Below are 21,033 nucleotides of genomic sequence, written 5' to 3' on the forward strand. Positions count from 1 at the left end.
TTATACAGTGATAAAGAGCGTAGGCAGCTTCGGAGATGCCCCTATAAGTATAGTATGCTGCTCACTGCCAATGGCAGTCCGGCTATCACACGCGGAGACGGGATATCCACCTCCGGGGTATGCCGGGTGTTGCTCCCTGCCATGCTATTCCCTTTGAGATGGCAGGGAGGGGCGGTGCTGAGGGCGGGAGTAAGTTTTCTTCTCTTTCCTCGTGTTTGTATCAATTACAGCGGGAGGGGGAGTGGCTGCAGTGGGAGGGGTGGAGGAGCTGCGGGGCTGTCTCCTCCCTGGCTGCTGTGGGATCAGTGTGTGTATGGGACAGGACCCGGGGATCTGCAAGTAGTTGGAGCCTCCGGTCTCCCAGCTCCGCTCATCCTGAGCACCCTGAGGTAAGTGACAGCACTGCCAGCTCTCACACACTGCACTTTACTGCTAGCTGTGGCATGGATGTGTGTCTTCTTATTAAATGTACTGTAACTAACACACATGGATGGATACAGAGGCACACACACACATATTATACACACTTGTCATGTATCTGCATATACATCCAAATAAATTAAATCACATATATATATATATATATATATATATATATATATATATATTTTATGGCTCTATGCATAAGTGCTCTGTGGACTGCAGTACTTACAGTAATATGACAGTGCATATTAAGACAGGGCTGGGGATATTGGGTACATTATGTGCTGTGATAACCACTCTGGGTGACTTAGTTTGGTATAGGAGTTACTTAAATTCCTCACTCACTTCCTACCCGATGAGTTAAGGTATGTGGTATCTTTAGATTTGTATTGTTGTTGCTGTTGGACAATAATGACTATACTAAATAAACGAATTAGCAATAATATGTATATATATCTCTCATGTATGATCTTGCCTGCAGAACTGGTTACAGGTTTCCACTAGTGCTACAAGGCATTTATAAGCTGGGTTATAATCATGTAATATTGTGTTATATGACGCATATTATTGTCACCCCTCAAAGTTATTTACTATCTTGACATTACAAGGTTACTTCACTTGCATTAAGCCTCATCATATTGCAAATCATCATTTCTCTCTCTCATTCAACGTCTCTTCTGGATATATTATCTTTCATCCCTAAGACTTTATGCATAATATCATTTCAACATAGTGATAGTATCCTCAAATGAGGGAAAATTGTTATTATTATTTTTTACAAAAAGCCTAAGCATTTATGTTAAGTTTCTGATATACTATAAAAAGGTTATTTTTGATAGAGCCACTATTCTGTAACAAAGGACTATATTTAGCCTGGTAAATCAATTAAAGTAGTAGTCATCTTTACACCTTAACCAGTGCACAGGGGCTTCCTGTATTGTCTGCAACTTGAGGTGTGCATGTTGGTTATTGTGCTGCTGCCTAAATACCAGCCTAGTGCATATAAAGTTTACCTGGGAGAATGGATGGGGTTTGTAATAATAACGTATGGATATCATGCATTCATTCATTACGCAAATATTACATATTTTATGAGAGCAATATTGTGGCCCTCGTTTGGATGAAATTCCAAATAGGGACAGACATATTGGCTTATAAATATGTAATAATGAGCTCCAGATATGTACAGTATGGCTACTAAGATGTAAATGGTGTAGTGAATGTTTCCAGTGCACCGCATTTCATTAATGATTTGTCTGGAGTGACTAATCTCTGGCTGTGTACAGTACAGCCGTATCGGTCATAATGCCTCTTAGAGAGCAATAACAGGGGGGCAGTTAGGCATGTTGACTAAATAAACAGAATACTGCGATAAAAAAAAAAAGAACGACAGCATACTGTACCTATGTTAGGGCTGCTTAAGATACTGTCTGCTTTAAAATGACAGTAACGCTTATTAGTGTGATGGGGTGAACTTTTGGCTGCCCTGTCTCCGTACTGCATTGGTAGCATTGTATGCTTTGTCAGACAGATATTAGCTCAAGGTAACCCAACCCAGCATTGCTTTACCCTCATAAACATGCCACCCACCCCCCAAAAAAGCAAAATACGTTTCTTTGATTTTTTTTCTTCAAATGTTTAATTTTTTTTTTTTTTTTTTAATCCTGCTTAGAAGTCCTTATTTAATTAAAGCAAATTCCATTACATCATATGAAGGGATGAGAGGCTGGGAAGACACAACTAACAACATTCAAGCAGATAATAATAATATAGCTCTTTACTGGAGCATAAAAGGCTTTCACAAAAGAATGGTAGAAAAGTTTACATATGCATCTGCCGTCTCCAATATATTAGTTTACGTTAATCAACTTCTTGGATCAATAAAGTGTTAATAACTTATTTTTCTGTAAGCATATTAGCTCTGTGTTGCATGTTGAAATCGAAAGTTGCTCGGCACAGTATATTGGTCAATTTAGTAGGTAGCACGGTGTAATTATAGGTGGCACACACTCAATTATAGATCATGAAAAATGGGAATGCTACTGTATGGCGTGTACATTGCAAAGAACTTTTGCCGGGGTCTATGTGAATGCTTGAGTGGTGGTGTTACGGGGATGCACAGCTTTTAAGTTTCACAACTGCTCATTTTTAGAAAGTCCACATAATACTCATCTCCACATTTCATGGGAACTTTCACATGTTACACCACCCGTCTAATGCCCACTAGTATGGACCTCCAATGCCTATTGTAATAAAGGTGGCCTGTCCAGGGACTAAAAAGCAGCAATGTGTTAATAAATAAGAGTTATGATGCTTTTTTTTTTTTTTTTTTACATATTGGGAAAAAAAAAAACCATCTAATGTCTAAATTCTATAAGTACAGATGTAGCAAAGCTTAGCGTCCTCGGATCCACGCGTGGTCACACGACTTCGGTGGTCACGGCCCTGCAGGATGAACGCTGCGGGGGGTCCCATTCAGAAGCCTAGACCCCCCACAGCTCCATCGTGGCGGATGCTGTCCCCGGTGCCGTGGACTTTTGCTTGTTCTTCCGCGGTGCCGTGGGCGGCGAGTCTCGCTACAGTACGTCTGTAAGTAAATATGGTAAACTGGAGCTTGGGAGGGGGCTGTCTTCCTTTAGCTAGTCCCTGTTGTGGGATCCCATTGTGTGCTATTAGTCCTTCTCCTGCTTTATCCTCTTACAGGAATGGGCCAGACCAAGGTTGGAGTAAACACTTTACTGACATGTATTATAGGTTTTTGACATCCCTCTTAAAGGTATATGTTGTCACCTTCAAAATAACACTGTGAGTCTTAATAATAAAAACAGGTGCCAGTAATGTATGAAAGGACAAAACCATGGATTAGAGATGTCTATTTAATAGAACAATATCAGAATTATAGTTCTAAAAGAGACTTTGTAAATGTACTGTAAATGCCCTTTTGTAGGGACAGCTTGTGCGGTTTTCTGTACGTCGCACCTATTTAACCAAGAATTCATGTTGTTTCCCATTAATTTAGCCTTTATTTTTGCAGCAGGGTAGAAATATTATTCTTGAAATAGAAATCAAAAGGCATCAAACAAACATCCATTTAAGTGCTGAGAACATAACATTTTAATTTACATTACAGTTAATCCCCATGTGCAACCATGGGGTTATTTATTATTTTTACCTTTTGTGAAGATAGCTATTAGCTCTCATTTATAATTACACGTTAAGGTGTCAGGCTAAATGCTGGGAAAGGGCTGATTATACAGGGCACTGGTCACCAGGGGGGTACAAGGATTACACGTTCTTATGTTAACCCTGTATTATTTTGTGTCACAAGATGACACCAGATCAGCAGGGGAAGACTTAGCAAGTTCTGGTTTAGTCGCTTTAATTCATTTTATTTAGATATCAGACTGGGCTGGCTATTAATCAAATATTTTCTGGTGCAAAACCAATGCAAAACAGAGGCAAAAAAAAGAGGAAGAGCAGAGGCTTCATTAAAGAAAACAATTCCACTGCTTCCAGTAGCAATTCCATTGATCCCAGTAGCAATTCCACTGCTTCCAGTAGCAATTCCACTGCTTCCAGTAGCAATTCCACTGCTTCCAGTAGCAATTCCACTGCTTCCAGTAGCAATTTTACTGATCCCAGTAGCAATTCCACTGATCCCAGTAACAATTCCACTGCTCCCAATAGCAATTCCACTGATCCCAAGAACAATTCCACTGCTCTACTTTTGCTACTGGGAATTTTTGACACATACCGGTAGGGTGACCAGTTTGGACAGTCCCGTTTTTTCATGTGCTGTTCCGGTTTTTCATGTGCTGTCCCGGTTTCCAATTAATTCAAAGATTGTCCCAGTTTTTACTTGGGGTCCCGGCTTTTGGGGCTGCGGGGAGCGAAGGATGGTGGCTGCCCTCTCAAGTGGGTGAAGGGGGGTGGGGTGTCGCGGAAAAAGCAAATAGAAGGCCGGTTGTGATTGGAGGATGCGGGGGGCGGAGTTTTGACGAGGTGCTGCAAGCCGGGCCCCCCCTTTCCTCAGCACTGCCCCCCTCCCTTCTCTCCTCCAGTAATGCCGGGCCCTCCTCTTAGCACTGCCCCCTCCCTTCTCTCCTCCAGTAATGCCGGGCCCTCCCCTTCCCTCAGCACTGCCCCCTCCCTTCTCTCCTCCAGTAATGCCGGGCCCTCCCCTTCCCTCAGCACTGCCCCCTCCCTTCTCTCCTCCAGTAATGCCGGGCCCTCCCCTTAGCACTGCCCCCTCCCTTCTCTCCTCCAGTAATGCCGGGCCCCCCCCCTTCCCTCAGCACTGCCCCCCTCCCTTCTCTCCTCCAGTAATGCCGGGCCCCCCCCTTCCCTCAGCACTGCCCCCTCCCTTATATATATAAATCATTCTTCCTGTTATTACACAGGTTATTAAGAATTTATATTAGCGTTAGGGACCCTGAATTGTGGTCTGCCGTGCAGTTGGCTCAGGGGCTTACAACAATTTTGGCCAAAAATGTTAAACTAAAAGACCATTTTACTTAATAGATATTTATACATATATATTTAGGCACTGTACCGTGTATGAGTCTCACTGGATGTGCTAAAACTGAGCTTTGTCTGTGTTTAATGTTCTGTCTCTGGTTTTAAGTGGCTAACATATGTCCTGAAACTGGATAGCTTATTGAGTAGGTGCGATAAGAAATGTTAATAAGAAATCATTGAGCAAAACAGCTTGCATGGCATTCATTAGTAGTGCGTGCCCAGGTAATAATCCTATATTCAATATTATTATGCTTTAACCTCTTCCCTGCCAATAGGCACTTCATTAAACAGCAAAGAAAGGTTACATAGAATGTAATGTTCCATTATCCTGAATGTTATTATTGGTTTTGGCAGCAGGAGAGGACAGTTGTGTGAGGTTCGTGAGCTTTGTTGTGTCTGTCTATAAAACCCGGCACAGGAAGTAACACTACATGTTACAGTAGATGGCTGGGATGATTAAATGAGTAAAGGAGACGGTCATATTGTGAAATTGTTTGCAGGGTGTCTGTTGTAGGCTCTTAGTGCTGCCTCTTTATGATTACTTCATTAATGTTGTCTTGTACTTAAATTCCCATCGTTATCTTTCCTATATTTGTAAACAACGATGAAGCACGGGCTGGGGGGACATATAAAGTGGAAGTGAGAGCAGTATCTGAATATAAAATAGAAATACTTTGATTAAGACATTGGGAACCGAATACATTTAGAGGTCTCTTCACTAAGCTGCAGATGTTTTAGTGATTGATAACTCTGATTCTAGGGACTGAGAGTTAACTATTGTGACTGATGCATTATTGATTTTACAGGTTAACGAATAGACTCCCACACAGTGTACAGTATGTATCAAGATTCTCAGAAGTACGTCAAAATGAACATTAAACTTTGTCCCCTTTCTGACTGCGTTAATGAAAATACACATTCAACCAATACAAATAATTTATTTAATAGATGAAGAAACCTAAAAGGGAAAGAATGATGGATACATTTGAAACTTATTATTCAAGTATGTGCACAGTGTAATTCCTCTCTAACTCATCTTGTTACTAAATCCACTTCAAGACTGCTAGCACTTACAAGGAGGAGGATAAAAGAGGGTCACATTGTATATTGATGTTGAGATACACGTTTGGAATGTCAGTTTTAGGGCACGATACATACAGTAGATATACACCCCCAATTGCTATGAAGTCTGTGCATTTAAAGCGGCAATCCAGCCTTTTTTTTTTTTAATTTTTTACTTCAATAGTTTCATGTGGGCAATCTCTAATTACCTAAAGAACTGCATAGCTGCCGGTCAATTCGTTCTCCGTCTATTGATCGGCAAAGTTTGGCGACATCTTTAAATATGGGGAATGTACATCGTTGCTATAGGAACAAGCATGCTTGTTAAAATAGAATACAAGAAAATTGGTATTTCAAAGTTGTTGTTTTTTAAACAGAAAATGCTAAAAGTATTTTTTTCTTACTACAGAACTGATTTATTAAAAAAAAAACACATGCAGGATATTGCCTGAACTGCAGCTTTAAATTAAAATAAAGGAGATTAAACTATGAAAGGGGAGGAGTAGGTCTTCATGCGCTATATTCACTAAGAAGGTATTAGTAATAGAGGAAGCACACAGGAGACTTTGGAGTTAAATTAACTTCTGCTGTATTAAGACCTCAGAGCAGGTATATACATATAGTAATGTTTCAGGACTATCAAGTCCTTTCTTCAGACCACACACCTGGATCAGAGGGTGAGCACCAAGAAGGAAAATAGTGTTAACTTTTTTCTTTAAAGCAACGATGTGCCATTTTTTTCACTCCCACTTTCCCTATATTCACTAGGCCTCATTAAACCAGCAGTCCACACTGCACTATATATTTTTATATTTTTCTTGTGTAACCCCCCTTTGGGATTACCAGGGCCTTAAGGGGTTCAGTGCGTGGACCCACACAGAATAACGACCCTTCCCTATCACATGGTGCTGGGGTGACTCAGCAGAAGCTAAGCCCGCCCCCTTTTTGCCTAGAGACAGTGACATCATACTGGGCTATAAATAGTATGGGGGAAGATTATGCAATTCTGCAATTCACTGTGAATAGTTGAGAGTTCCTATGTATAGAATAGAGTAAGGATTCAATTTTATCGTTTTATATTTAGGGAAAGTACCCTGTTTATATAGTGTCCCACCAAGATGGTCTTATACTACTCCCAAGGTATACAGAGAGACAGACTATACCCATAGGATGCTCCACAAGCCGCAGCCCCTAGGCATAGTTGGATCAGCCCCACAGGAGGGTCCGTCGCTGGCTCATAGTGGCAGGTCACCCTGAAATGAGGAGGCTTACTCCAAGCCATCAGGAATGGGTATGCAACATCATTTCTACAAAAACCCTTGCATTCCAGATTCATTCCGTCGTCCACAGCCAAGGATAAAGTTTACTGGAGCAGTAGGTAATTATAGAGGCATTCAACTACCTAGGTCAAGGGTTGTATTCTACCCTCTTTATGGTACCGAAGGAAGAAGGCTCCTTTCGTCCAGTACTTAACCTGAAGAACTTGAACAAATGAATCAAGAAAGCACACTTCATGATGGAATCCGTCAGATCAATCATAAGTGCCTTAAGAACAGGAGATATTTTAGTTGCGGTAGATCTCAAGGATGCTTACTTACATACAGTATACCAATCCTTTATGTACACAGCACCATTTTCTCAGACTTAGTATAATCAATCAACACTATCAGTTCACAGCTCTTCACTTTGGCTGTCCCAAGTTCTTCCTTTTCTTCTGTATTCTCTTCTTTGTTATCCAATGGGAGCATATGTTGTTCCGGTGTCTTGTTGGAGTCAAATCAGACGGGACAGTTCTTATATAAGGCCTGTGACGTCAAATGGTACACACAATCCGATTGGCTGGTGTACCATGTGACAGGTTCCTTTTTTTGTTTTAAGTATGTGACGTTATCTTAAAGGGAGTGAAGACAGCCAATCAGGAAGGATATGCTTCCCTCCCTTTAAGATGACGTCACTTCAGCCAAAAATAGCAGCCTGCACATTCTCAACAATCAATTGGATTGATGTGTATACCATGTGATGCCTTTTCTTTTTTTGAGTTCTGTGACATCATCAAAAAGGGAGGCATGCTACCTGATTGGCTATCTTACCTCCTATTTTTGATGACATCACATGGTATATACACCAATCTGATTGGTTGGTGACCATGTTATGGCTGCATTTTTTTAATCTATTTTTTGCTGAAGTGACGTCATCTTAAAGGGAGGGAAGCATATACTACCTGATTGGCTGGCTTCCCTCCCTTTTTGATGACGTCACATCCTTAAAAAAAGGGGGGGGACCTGTCACATGGTACACCAGCCAATCGGATTGGGTGTGTACCATTTGACACTCACATGTGACGTTCTCACAGGCCTTTTTTAAGGCCTGTCCCATCTTATTTGACTTTAAGAATACGATGGGACAACATCCGCCCACATTGGATGATACAGCAGAAAAGACAGAAGAAAAGAACTTACCAGGGAAGTCTCTTGAATCAACATGATTAATATGATCATGGACTTGTTCATCGGCTGTTGAGGAGCATTGCGTCGCAGGTCAAGAGATGGTGACGGAGTAGTATTCGGAAGGTGAAGACAGCAAAGGTAAGAAACACATTGGTTGTCTTTTATTTAATTGTGTATTTTTTTTTTTTTTTTTTAGGTTCTCCATTGGCAGTCAATGTGCTTATCCATGCCCCTTTCTGGATATAGATAATCAGTGACAAGCAATGCATTTTTATGCAAATGTTTGTTTTTATTTCATTGTAATGTATTGTATTTTTTGTTATGTGTTTTTTAGCTTGCCCATTCATTATCAGTGTGGCAATCCATGCCCATATTGGGGGCATGGTTTACCACTTTGGCAATCAAAGGATTTGGGGGTGGGGGGTAGTTGCACGGGAAAGGTGGTTAGGCCTCGCGGGGGGAAGGGTATAACCTCTTAATTACTATACTATACTATAACCGCTAAGGTGATTAAGGGGTTAGTCACCAGTAGTTTGTTTTTTATTGTAATGTTGATGTCCACGGGAGGACGATGAGGACAATGGGGACAATGGGGACGAGGGTGGTCTTCATCCTGGCAGGGGTAAGGGCAACTTCTATTTACTTTATGATGGCTGGGTAATATTTTATTTTTAATGGGCAAATGCGCTATTATCTATATCTGGATAATAGGAATTTTGCCCATTATTGCTCTGTATATGTGGGGGATGGGGAGTGGGAAGAGGGGAGGGGGGAAGTAGGGTTTAATGTTTATTGGTGGTAGAGAGGGTTAGGCCTACCGGGTGGGTAGTGGGAGGGGTTAACCCCTTCATTAGCATAGCGGTTAACACCGCTCTGGTAATGACGGGGTTAACTCCTCCAAACTTTCTAGTAGGCCTAACCACCCACCCTGGGCCATGTACCCACATTCACCCACCCCCTCTAACCCCAATAAACCTGGTACTGTGGCTTAACCCCTTCATTGCATTAGCAGCTAGCCGTTAAAGTAAGTAACCTGTTTTAATGTAAATTTTAATAATACTGTATTGTAGCAGGGTGTCTCTTGACCTGAACCGCATTCATTTCAGCCTTGGGGACTCCCTGCTTCCCGAGTTACAGGCCCCAGTATGGTGTGCCGGTATCCCCCTGCATTGTTTAAATCTCCCGCGACACGTGACCGGGAGATTTAAATGCGGAGAAGATACTGGCACCCCATACCAGGGCTTGTAACTCAGGAAGCAGGGGGCCCCCGAGGCTGAAATTAATGTGGTTCAGTTCTCGAGGCCCCCTGCTACAATACTGTGTTATTAAAATTTACATCAAAACTGCACGGTCGCATGTAAGAGCTGTCCACGGAGATGCAGTTCTCTCTGTGCAGCTCTTCCAGGCTGCAGTTTAAGCCAACAGATGAAGGCTACGGCCGCAGAGAACGCGCGACAGGGTGTCTGGCGGCGCTCGTTCCCGGCATCAGAGCTATCTGATGGACTCCAGGCAACTCCCAGCGAGGGCGCGGCCATGATGTCACGCGGCTGGTTCGCCCGCATTGCCTGAATGCGCCGGGACATGGCCAACGCTTGTCCGGCTTTGCCAAAAGACAAAAAAATCTTGTCGTTTGGCAAAGGTGGTCGTGCATCACGCTTTGTGCGTATGCGCACACACGCCGACTGGGGCCTGCCCCATAGAGGGCTGTAGTTTGTGTGCGGCGCACTTGTAGCCACAGCCACCGGGGACGAAGCCTTTGGCCGAGCTCATGCACTCCGCTTGCTTGCGAGAGTGCGAGCTCAATCCGTGCCGCGCTGCTGCTGTAGCACAGGAGATCTGAACTCAGTGTTGCATTTGGAGGCGTGGCGGACGCATCACGAAGCTGGTTCGCCCTCATTGGCTGAATCAGCTCAAGTGACGCTGACGTCCCGCGGCAGTCACCCGAGAAGACAACTTTTATTGTTTTCTCAAAACGCTGCCGCGTCAACGCACTACTTCGCCGGCAGGCGCACAGGCACTTAGCTAACTACTATAGCCAAGTACTGAATTGTGCCTGACGTGGGCGCGCACGTAGCGCCGCCGCCACTAGGAGCTCGGCCTTAAACAGCAGTTCAAGCTGTTGTTTAAAATCATTCAATACACACTGACAAGTGATTAGCTAAGTTGCCAATCGATCCGTTCTCAAAGATTCGGCGGGGGGTTCACTAAATGCATCTTGGGTCCTCGACTGCTGCACTGGCAGCCAAAGTTCTGTGAGGAAGGTCATGTTACCAGGCAGGCACTAGATTCAATTGGTTCACTGCTAGAGAGGGGGCAGGGCTCAAAAAGGTGATGCTGTTTCAGAAGAGGAACGGGATGTGACTTTGTAAATGGTTGGAACAAAAATTCTTGTTACATTAGAATACATAAAAAATGTCTTTAAAATAATTTTTTTAAATGCTACAAGTATTTTCTCATAGTAAAGAACTGATTTATTAAGAAAACAAAAAAAAAACACACGTAGGATATTGCTTAAACTGCAGCTTTAAGTGTGATAAGACTTAAAAAAAAAAAAACAAGTACAGTAGTGTGATGTTGCATTTTTTTTACCGAACTTTAAAAAATGTGTGATTTTTTTTTTATTGAATACCGTTTTCATACACATTTTTTATAGTGCGATAAGAACATGCAAAATCGCTCGGCAATGCACTGAAGTTATCGAAGTTTATTGAATAGACCCCATTGTCTCAGTAAGGATGGTTGGTCAATTAAAATGACAAAAGCAGCAGACTCGATCCTTCATAGAGGCTGAAGTTTTTGGAGATGCAATGCAATACTGCAACAGCAAAAGTGTACCTACCAGCGGAAAAGAGATTCCAATAAGGAATCCATGCAGGAAAATGATTTGCCTAGAGCATCCTACGGCACATCAATACATGTCACTCTTGGGAATTATGGTGGCTTCCATAAATCAAGTAACCTTGGCTCTTTTCCATCCATGAACACCCAGAAAGCATATCTCATGATGGGAATCAGAGTCCAATTTAGCAAAAGGTCGATCGTTAGGTCCCATGAATTGCATTTTTCTAACACATGTGAGCTCTTCAGGATGGGGAGCCAACTGCTAGGAAACATTCATCCAAGGAACGCGGATTTGGAAGTAAGAGCGATCTTTAAAGCACTTTTGGCATTATCCTATTGTTTGGAGGGACAACCAGTCAAAATGTACTCTGACAATATCACAGCTTTTTTTAAATATAAACCATCAGGGAAGTACAAGGCGGCTTCAAGTCTCAAGAGATCAGGAAATTTTATGAGCAGATTATTCAGAGATGGGTCAGCTTCAATATTTCTCATGGCAACAAGACACAACGCCAAGTGCCATCTCCCTTTCTCCAAACACAGAGATCACCAGGGTTATCAATTTCCACTGGTTTGTTTTTCCACCAATTCTGTTGATACAAAGGACAAACAAATTCTTCAAAATTCAGGTCTTCTCTAGGACAGAGTACAAAGTACATCTCTACTCATAAGTTCATAATGCAATTCTTCATTTATTGTGACAGCCAAGAACAGAGGAGGAACAATGTTTCCGGTCCCATATGGACCTTTCATCAGGTGATACAAAAGGACACCACAGAAAATCATAGATGAGGGCATAAATGCTATATTAATAGCCCCAGCGTGGCCAAGCAGATCTTTGTTCACGGATCTAACAGAGAGGTCAATACACATTTTATGGTCTCTTCCGATCTTCCTGGGTCTTTTTATGCAACATCCAATCAGTCATCCAAACCTAAAAATGTTGCACCTTACTTAGTAACTGATACTGATTAAGGCCAGAAAACCAGTAACATCAAAGATATATTACAGAATACGGTCAATCTTCAGATCTTGGTGCCTCAACAATCACGTAGTCCCAAATTTAGCATTAATCCCAAACATCCTGGATTCAATAAAGGTCTGTCATTCACCTCTCAAAGGAAAAGCAGTGGCACTCTGTGTATATTTTTAGGATCATATTGCAGAGCAAAAGTATATTCAACAATTCGTAACGGCTACAGGGAAAATAAGACCTAGAATCATAAATACGATTCCACGTGGATGCCGGTTTAGGACTTTCCCTCAGCACACGCCAACTGCGATCCGGAGAGGGGGATGTTGCCTGGACTACGGATCTTCCGTTTGAGTTATTTACCCATTCTGTGTACTTGGATCCATATGATCCCACTTTTTACTGTACGTTTTTACTTGTTATTGTACTATGAATTTATACATTTATTTATGCACTTTTAGTGGTTCTTTTCCTTTTTTGCCCCCCATTCTTTTTGTTCTACGTGTGCGAGTCCTCTCAAGCCCCGCTGATCACGGGAGACGGGGAGCAGCATTGAAGAGGGATCCCCAAGGAGACTATTGACGGCCAGCGCGCATTTAACTCTTTACTCATTCTACTAGAGCTATTGCAACATCATGGATTATGAATCAACAGGCATCCACAGAACAAAGCTGCAACTTGGTCATCTCTATACACATTCACAAAACAGTAGATGTATCAGCATCAGCTGAGGCTGCCTTTGGAAGGAAAGTTCTCCAGGTGGCAGTATAACTATAATTTGACCAACCTGAATTTACCATGGAAATTGCTTTGGGACATTCCCTGATGTCATGCTCTGACATGAAAGTACAGGAGAAAAAATGGAAAATATACCTTTTACTCACCGATAATTTATTTTCTCCTAGTCACTCCATGGCAGCATTTTCCTAGTTTCCACTTCTTTTTTTTTTTTTTTAACACTTTATTTTCCTTTCAATTGAAACAGAAATGTATTGTCACATTCAATGGTTACAATCAGTGTACACTTTAACATTTTCAATATTGCAAACATTGATTGTATAGAGCATTTGTAGTCTCAATGAAACATTTTCTCGTTTAGTAATACTAAAAGGTGGGGAGGGGGAGACACAGGTTTGGGGCGATAGTTGGGAGCGACAGAAGATGGGGGGGAGGAGGGGGTGATGGGGGATGGAATGGGGATAGCGGGTAAGGGGGGGAGGAGGGTAGTTCGGGGGTGCTCTTCTCTTGTTTACCGTTTTGGGGGGCAGGGGGGGGGGTTGGGGAACTCTTGTTAAGTTAGGTTGGTTATTCAGATGGGCGGTTATTTCTAGTGGTTGGGTCTAATCTGGGGGGTGTGTTCTAAGGCTGAGCCAGGGCTCCCAGGTATTGTGAAATTGTGGCATTTTTTGATTGAGCATAGCTGTTAGTTTTTCCATGTTCATGGTTACATTTATTCTATTTATTATTGCTCTTCTTGAGGGCGCTTTGACCTGTTTCCAGGATGCAGCAACTGTGCATCGTGCTGCTGTGAGTATGGCAGATATCAGTCTGGTCGTGGGGGTTGGAATTTCTTCTGTGGGGTAGCCCAGCACGTACGTCAGAGGGTCCAGCGGGACCTCCAGACCCAGAGTTTCGTCCAGCAAGCTCTGAACTCTGGTCCAAAACTTCTGGATCTCCGGACATGACCACCAAATGTGGGCCATGTCTCCCTTTTGTCCACATCCTCTCCAGCACTCATCCGTAGTGCCGGGGAAGATCTGGCTCAATCTACTCGGGGTCAGGTACCAATGAAATAGTATTTTATATATGTTTTCTTTTGTTACCGGTTTTGGGGGCTGCTTCCCAGATGTCCTCCCAGTCTTCAAGTTCGATTGATATGCCCAGGTCTAGACACCATTTTTGCATATAGGCATGTGCGGGCGAGGGGAGGGAGTTTTCGGTTATTCTGTATATTGCTGTGATTAACCCTTTTTGGTATTCTCTCACTTGGCAGAGGGACTCAAATTTGGTTAGGGAGGGGAATTTTGAGGATGGGGACAGAGCTCTGAGGAAGTGTCTTACTTGTAAGAATGCAAAAATTGGGAATTTTGGGGCCATTAGTTTTTTTTTGAGCTCCTGGAAGGACAGAGCTTCGTTATTCTCTAGCAGATCCGCTACCGTGTTAACATGGAGGTCTTGAAATAGACCGATTTGGGCCTGGGTACATCCTGGAGGGAATTCAGGATTCCCAAGTATTGGGGTGAGTTGAGATGGGGCTGAAGTTAGGCCATATTACCCTCTGTTTTTGAACCAGATGGACCACGTGCATTTCATTGCTCCTAGTTCCAATTTCTGGGGCTGTTTGTCTTTATATTCTGGTGACCATAGTAGTACTGGGAGGGGAATAGGGGATACATAATTAGCTTCCATTTGCAGCCAGCAGGCCGTGCTCGGTGGGTTGTTCCATACCACTGCTTGTCTAAGCTGTGCCGCATGATAGTATCTGATCAGGTCCGGCACACCCAGACAGCCTCTTGTCTTTGCTGTTATTAGGACCGACTTCGGGACGCTGGGTTTTCTCTGTTTCCAGATAAACTGCAGAATTTGTTTTTGTGTGTTTCTCAGCTCTGCTAGTGGGATTGTGATTGGGAGAGTTTGGAAATAGTATAAGAGGCAGGGAAGTATATTCATTTTGGCGGAGACAATTCTGCCAAACCAGGAGATCTGGTATGTATTCCAAGTCTCGAGATCTCGTTTAATTTGACTGAGTAGGGGAGGATAATTGGTTTTATATAGCATGGAATACATTTTAGTGATTTTTATTCCTAGATATTTTATATGGGATGAATTCCATCTATTTGTAGTTTGACTGGAGGAGTTTCCATGTGTTGTCGGGAAGAGAAATGTTCAGGGCCTCTGACTTGTCCCTGTTAATCTTATAGTCTGAGGCCTGACTGAATTGGTCTAGTAATTTGTGCAGATTGGGAAGGGAGATATGTGGATTAGTTAGGGTCAGAATGACGTCATCCGCGAAAAGGGAAATTTTGTAGTTTGTGTCTGCTATGGCTATACCCGAAATGTTCGGGTCCGCTCTAACTTGGGCTGCTAGGGGCTCAATTGAGATAGCGAAGAGCAGAGGGGATAGGGGACAACCCTGTCTGGTTCCGTTCCGAATATGGATCGGACTGGTTTGCCCACCTGGTAGTTTTAGGTATGCTGTGGGGTTCTGGTAGAGTGCCCGAATCCCCGCTAAAAATGGGCCCGAGAAACCGAACTTTAGCAGGGTTTTGTCTAGAAAGGTCCATTTGATGCGATCAAATGCCTTCTCGGCATCAAGGCTCAGGATCATTGCTTGGAGTTTATTGAGATGCACGTGGTCGATGATATTAATAATTTTGCGGGTGTTGTCAGAGGCCTGTCTTCCTGACACAAATCCCACCTGGTCTATATGAATTAGCCTGGGGAGAATAGGGTTTAACCGGTTTGCTAGGATCTTGCTAAAGAGTTTTAGGTCTGTATTAAGTAGGGAGATTGGTCTGTAGTTACCGCATTGTAGCGGGTCCCTTCCTTCCTTGTGAATGATGGCTAGGTTGGCCGCTGAAATTGTGCCAGGGATCGGGGCTCCTTCAAGGAAGGAGTTAAACATGTCGAGTAGAAAGGGGGATAGGGGCGCTTTAAATTTTTTATAATAGGCATTTGAAAAGCCAGCTGGGCCAGGGGTCTTGGCTATCTTAAGGGTGCTTATGGCTTGTGCCAGTTCCTCCTGGGTGATTTTACCAGCTTTGAGTTCCCCGTCTGTGAGAGAGGGTAGGCTACATCTCGCTAGGAATTGCGAGACATAGTCTACCCCTGTTGGGTCTTGGCTAGGGGGGTGGAGGTTGTAGAGTTCCGAATAATATTTTGCAAATTCTTGGGCAATTTCTTTTTCATTATAGGTGGTGAGACCTCCTTTAGTCTGTATTTTGGTTATTTGGGTTCTTGTTTTTATGCCCCGAAGTTTTGATGCCAGAAGTTTGTCGGCCTTATTGCCTTTATCGTAAAACTTCTGGTTGGACCATTTCAGCTTTCTTTCCACCTCTTCCAATTGGGACGCTTTTAACTCGGACCTTGTCTGGTCGAGTATTCTGAGTATTTTCTTGGAGGGGGATTTTTTGTGAAGTTGTTCCAACTTTATTATTTTTCCAGTCAGCTCTTTTTGCATTTTTAATTTTGTTTTCTTTTTATACGATGCCAAGGATATGAGGTCGCCTCTGATTTGCGCTTTGTGGGCCTCCCACAGTGTAGACGCTGAGGGAACTGACCCTTTGTTTAATTCAAAGAATAAGGCTAGTTTTTGCCGAATCGTGTCTACAGTTTGGGGGTCGTTAAGCAGTGAATCATTGAGTTTCCAATTGTAAGAGGTGCTCTTCACAAACGGAAGGGAAAGGTTCAAATCTATCGGGGCATGATCGGACCATGTTATCGGCCCTATATTGGACTGGGAGGCCGCCTGGAGTACATTTGTGGAACCTATGAAATAGTCGATCCGCGAGTAAGATTGATGGGGGGTCGAGAAGAACGTATAGTCCCTCTGACCCACGTGCTGGGCCCTCCAGATATCCGTGAGGGAGAAGCTCCTCAAGATCTCTCTAAATCTTGCCGCTTTTTGTTGGGCCTGGGGTGTGTGCTGGTTGGGCTGCTGGGAGGTTCTGTCCTGGTCCGGGGATAGGACCATATTAAAGTCCCCAACTATAAGTAATGAGGTCAATGCAACCTGGTCTAGGGAGTCTAGGAGGTCCTGAAGGAATTGTACCTGGTTTTCATTTGGCGCATATATGTTTATTATGGAGATAGGGTTTCCGGATAGGGAACCTTGTAAATGTAGATATCTCCCTTCAGGGTCTCTGGATATATTGGTTAGGGCGAATGTGACGCTATTCTTTATTAAGATGGCTACCCCTCTTTTTTTAACTGGGGAGGAGGCGTAAAAGGCCTGGGGAAAGGCCTGTTTGAATGTGTTTGGGGGTTCATTGGTGTTGAAATCGGTTTCTTGCAGGCAGACAATGTCGCTCTGGAGTTTTTTGATTTCTTGGAGCGCTAACCTACGTTTTTTAGTTGAGTTAAGACCTTTTTTACGTTGAGAGACGTGATTTTAATTGTAGACATTATGGGGGGGGTGTGGTGTCAGGGGTGTAGGCCCTGTGTCCTGTTTTTATCCCACGACGGGGGGAGATGAGGTTATTGTTGGGGGGGGGACTGATAAGCTCGCCGCTTTTTTTGCGGATGCTTTTAGTGGGGGGAATTCGCGAAGAGCTGGGTGGGGGGGTTGGGTCTGTCTAGGTGGGGGGGAGGGGGGGTGGGAAGAACACAAGAGGAAAGGAAGAAAAGGGCTTTCTGGAAGCCCATTTGTTTTCCCCTTTGGCACCTGTGTGCCAAGGAGTTGGGGAGACAAACCCCAGTGGGGGCTTCCGGGGCGCCAATCGTGGGGTATTTCCAGGCTCGGAGGTCCGACACCTCCCCATTTTGATCTAGTGTAGGGGGGGGGGTGTAAGGGAAGGAGGGGGGGTGGGGAGGGGGGGGGCGAGGTCGGGTTAGATTCGCACCTGCGAGTCGATTTATGCTCTGTCTTGTGGGGGGCCTTGTGGGGATAGGGGAGAGTTGGGGGGGTGGGGGCGGAGGGGGGGGGGAGTGAGGGGGGGGTGGGTGGTTGGGGGGGGGGTTTGGTAGGGCGGATTCTTTCCTTCTGTGCCACCGTTTTTCGTGTGTCCACTTTTCATAGCCTGTTAGGTTATATTTTTAGGTAAGTAGGAACACAACAGCAGGAACTTCCACTCACGTGCTATTCAAATAGGGACTGGGAAGGGGGGGAGGGGGCGGGGGAGAGAGGGAGGTGGGGGGGGGGGTCTTGGTAGTGCGGATTCTTCCTTTGTATTCTCCCATTTGTTGAGCACCCACGTTTCACAGGTTGGTGGTTCACATTTTTAAATAAGTTAGTGCATGACAGTCGGTGGTACCATTCGCGTGTTATCTATAAGGGGAGCGGGTGGGGGGAGGGGAGAGGGGGAGGGGGGGAGGGGGGATGGGGGGGAGGAGGGGGGAGGAGGGTGGGGGGGAGGGGGGTTTGGGGAGGAGGGTTTTTCCCCTTGAGCTCCACCTTTTTCTGTGTGCCCGTTTTTCTCTTTTTGTTAGATTGCATTTTTTAACTGAGTTAGTACTTGACAGCATGAAATTCTATTCACATGTTATCTAAGCAGGGACTAGGTAGGGAGGGGGAGGGGGGAGGGGGGGGCGGTGGGGGGGGGAAGGGGGGGGTGAGGAAGGGGGGGGGGTGAGGGGGGGGTGGGGAGGGGTAGGGAGCTTTGGGGTGCGGTTTCATCCCTTATGTACCACCATTTTTGTGTATCCACATTGCACAGTTTGTTAGGTTACTTTTTTAGATAACCTAGTACATATTAGCAGGAAATCATATTCACATGTTGTGTAAAAAGTGAGTGGATGGGGGGGGGGTTGGGGGGGGCTTTGGGTGGGGAGTTTAGAGATGTGGATTTTCCCCTTGTACCCCACCGTTGTATGTGTATCCACATTGCACAGTTTGTTAGATTACATTTTGAGAGACAAATCCATACATAACAGCAGGGAGTTCCAATCATATGTTATCTGGGTAGGGAGAAGAGAGAAACACAGAAAAAACGGGGGGGGAAGGGAAGGTTTTCATACGACCTGTCTTTTGAGGAGTGCCGTCGGAGGGGGGGGGAGGGGGGGGAGCGGCCTTTCGCTGTCCTTGCTGGGGCAGATGGGGGGGAAAATCCGTTACTTCAGTCGTGGGCCCCCTCTCTACGGGAAAACAATGGCTAATGGGGGGGGAAGCTGGACGTGGACTTTTCTTTCCAGTGACAGGTCGCCGGGTTCCTGCAGCATGGGTCGCAGTCCTGCTCATGGAACGGGAACTCTGGAGTCTGTGGTGCAGATGGGCACAGCGCCCGGTTTCCTCGCGATATTTCGCCTGAGGCAGTGAAGGTCGGGACCCGCGGCTCTCTCACTGCCGGTCAATGCTGGGGAACTTTGCCATTCTGTCCGTAGCAACGGAGGTAAGGAGGAGGGGGGGGGAAGGGTTGAAGGGGGTGATGGAGAGAGGGGGGGGGAGGGGGGCCTCAGGGGAGGTCTGGAGGGAGGGGGGTTAAAAAGGGGGGGGGGGGTTGGGGGGGAGGGAAGGGAGTTTGGGTATTAGGGGGGGGGGTTTCGGCCGTTTTGTGATGGTTTAGTGGGGCAAGCAAGGGTGAGGTAGCTTGAGCAGAATCAGAGGGCGGTGTGGGTGGGGGCGGGGGGTGTGTGTTTGCCAGGGTGCGGTAGACTTTAGTTTCGCCGGTGGCTCGCCGGTCCTGTTGTTCACTGGCTTTTCTGACTGGCTATTCTTTCTGAAGCCCTCGGTGTGTCGGTCATGTCCGGTCGCGCTGTTTTGGGGGGGCTTCTCTCTCTCTCCTCCTCACCCCGGGAGGGGACGCCAATCGCCTTGAGGAAGTCCTCGATGTCATCAGGGTCAGTGATAGTGTAGAATCGCCCTTTCCTTGGTACCGTCAGTTTAAAGGGGAATCCCCAGCGGTAGGTGATACCGCGTTCCCTGAGCAGGGTTGTGAGGGGCTTCATCCCTTGTCGCTTTAGGACCGTCGATCTGGAGAGATCATTGAAGATTTGTATTGTGCAGTCTTCCATTTTAACAGATCCTTCCCTTCTTGCCGCTGCAGAAATCTTCTCTTTTGCTGTGTAAGTATGGAACTTCATTATAATCTTGGGCGGTTAGGGTCTGTTGATCTGGGTCCAAGGGCTCTGTGAGCTCTATCTAGCAGGAGTTCGTGGCCAGAGAGGTCGGGGACCAGCTTTAGGAAGATCTTCTCAAGGTAGGAGGGCAGAGATTCCGGCAGGACTGCCTCAGGTACTCCCCTGAAGCGCAGATTCTGTCTGCGGTCTCTGTTTTCGTGGTCTTCGATTGTATTTTTGAGCGCGGTGATTTCGTGTCCCATTCGCACTAGGTTGTCTTCTAGGCTGGAGTGTGAGTCCGCAATTGAGGTGACTTGCGCCTCCACTGCGTCCGTTCGCAAGCTTAACTTGCTTATGTCCGCTCTGATGTCTCTGAGTACCTTCTCTAAATCTTGCACGAAACCTTTCCTCATTTTGAGAAGCAGAGCTGGGCAGGGCTTGTCTGGTGCACGGCTGCCGCCTCCGCGGCTTCCTCGTGCTCCTCGTCGCCATCTTGGGATTCAGAGGGCCCTTCTACTTGGCGTTGTGCCGGCGGGAAAAACTTAGTTACCGGGTTCGCCGCTCTCTTCTGGTTCTTCCCCGTCATGCCTGACTGTTGTGGGGATGCTGTCAGGTGTTTTTGGGATGGGGCCGCTCGGTTTGGGGTGCTTTTTTATTAGCTTTATGGGGAGGGTGTCTGGAGCTCTCCGCTTACCCTTCCATTCACGTGACGTCACCGGAAGTCCTCGTTTCCACTTCTTTTAAAGATTTATATTCTATTATTTCTCTTTTAATTTTCTTATATGTATATAGTACAGTTTGGCTAGACATACAACTGACCAGAGGCAGGAACAAAAGGGTATTTTAAATACTCAAACAGGTCAGAAGTCTGTGTACTACCTTCAAGTAGGAGGAGCATATTTCCTCATGCCATGTGCTGCTATGGAGGGACTATGGGGAAGATAAATAATAGTTGAGGAAATTTCCATTTTTCTATTTAGATGTGTGGCCTATCGTTTTCTTATCCACAAATACACAAGTAGGGTTTTATATAAGGTTTCAAATGTAGGCCAAAAC

At 45.0% G+C, this 21,033-nt stretch overlaps 1 protein-coding gene across 2 annotated transcripts in view; it reads left to right on the forward strand.

Annotated features, from left to right (window-relative positions):
• Positions 1 to 258: 258 nt before the first annotated feature.
• The window catches only part of KCNG2 (potassium voltage-gated channel modifier subfamily G member 2), a 177,391-nt gene continuing 156,616 nt past the window's right edge, over positions 259 to 21,033 (forward strand). Inside the window, exon 1 of one of the 2 annotated variants that reach the window (XM_075585532.1) lies at positions 259 to 389. The gene's annotated coding sequence lies outside the window, so the exon portion shown is untranslated. The remainder of the gene's footprint in view (positions 390 to 21,033) is intronic. The other variant, XM_075585533.1, reaches the window with a different exon arrangement.

This window comes from Ascaphus truei, chromosome 2, assembly GCF_040206685.1.
Source record: "Ascaphus truei isolate aAscTru1 chromosome 2, aAscTru1.hap1, whole genome shotgun sequence".
In the NCBI taxonomy this organism is placed as follows: domain Eukaryota; kingdom Metazoa; phylum Chordata; class Amphibia; order Anura; family Ascaphidae; genus Ascaphus; species Ascaphus truei.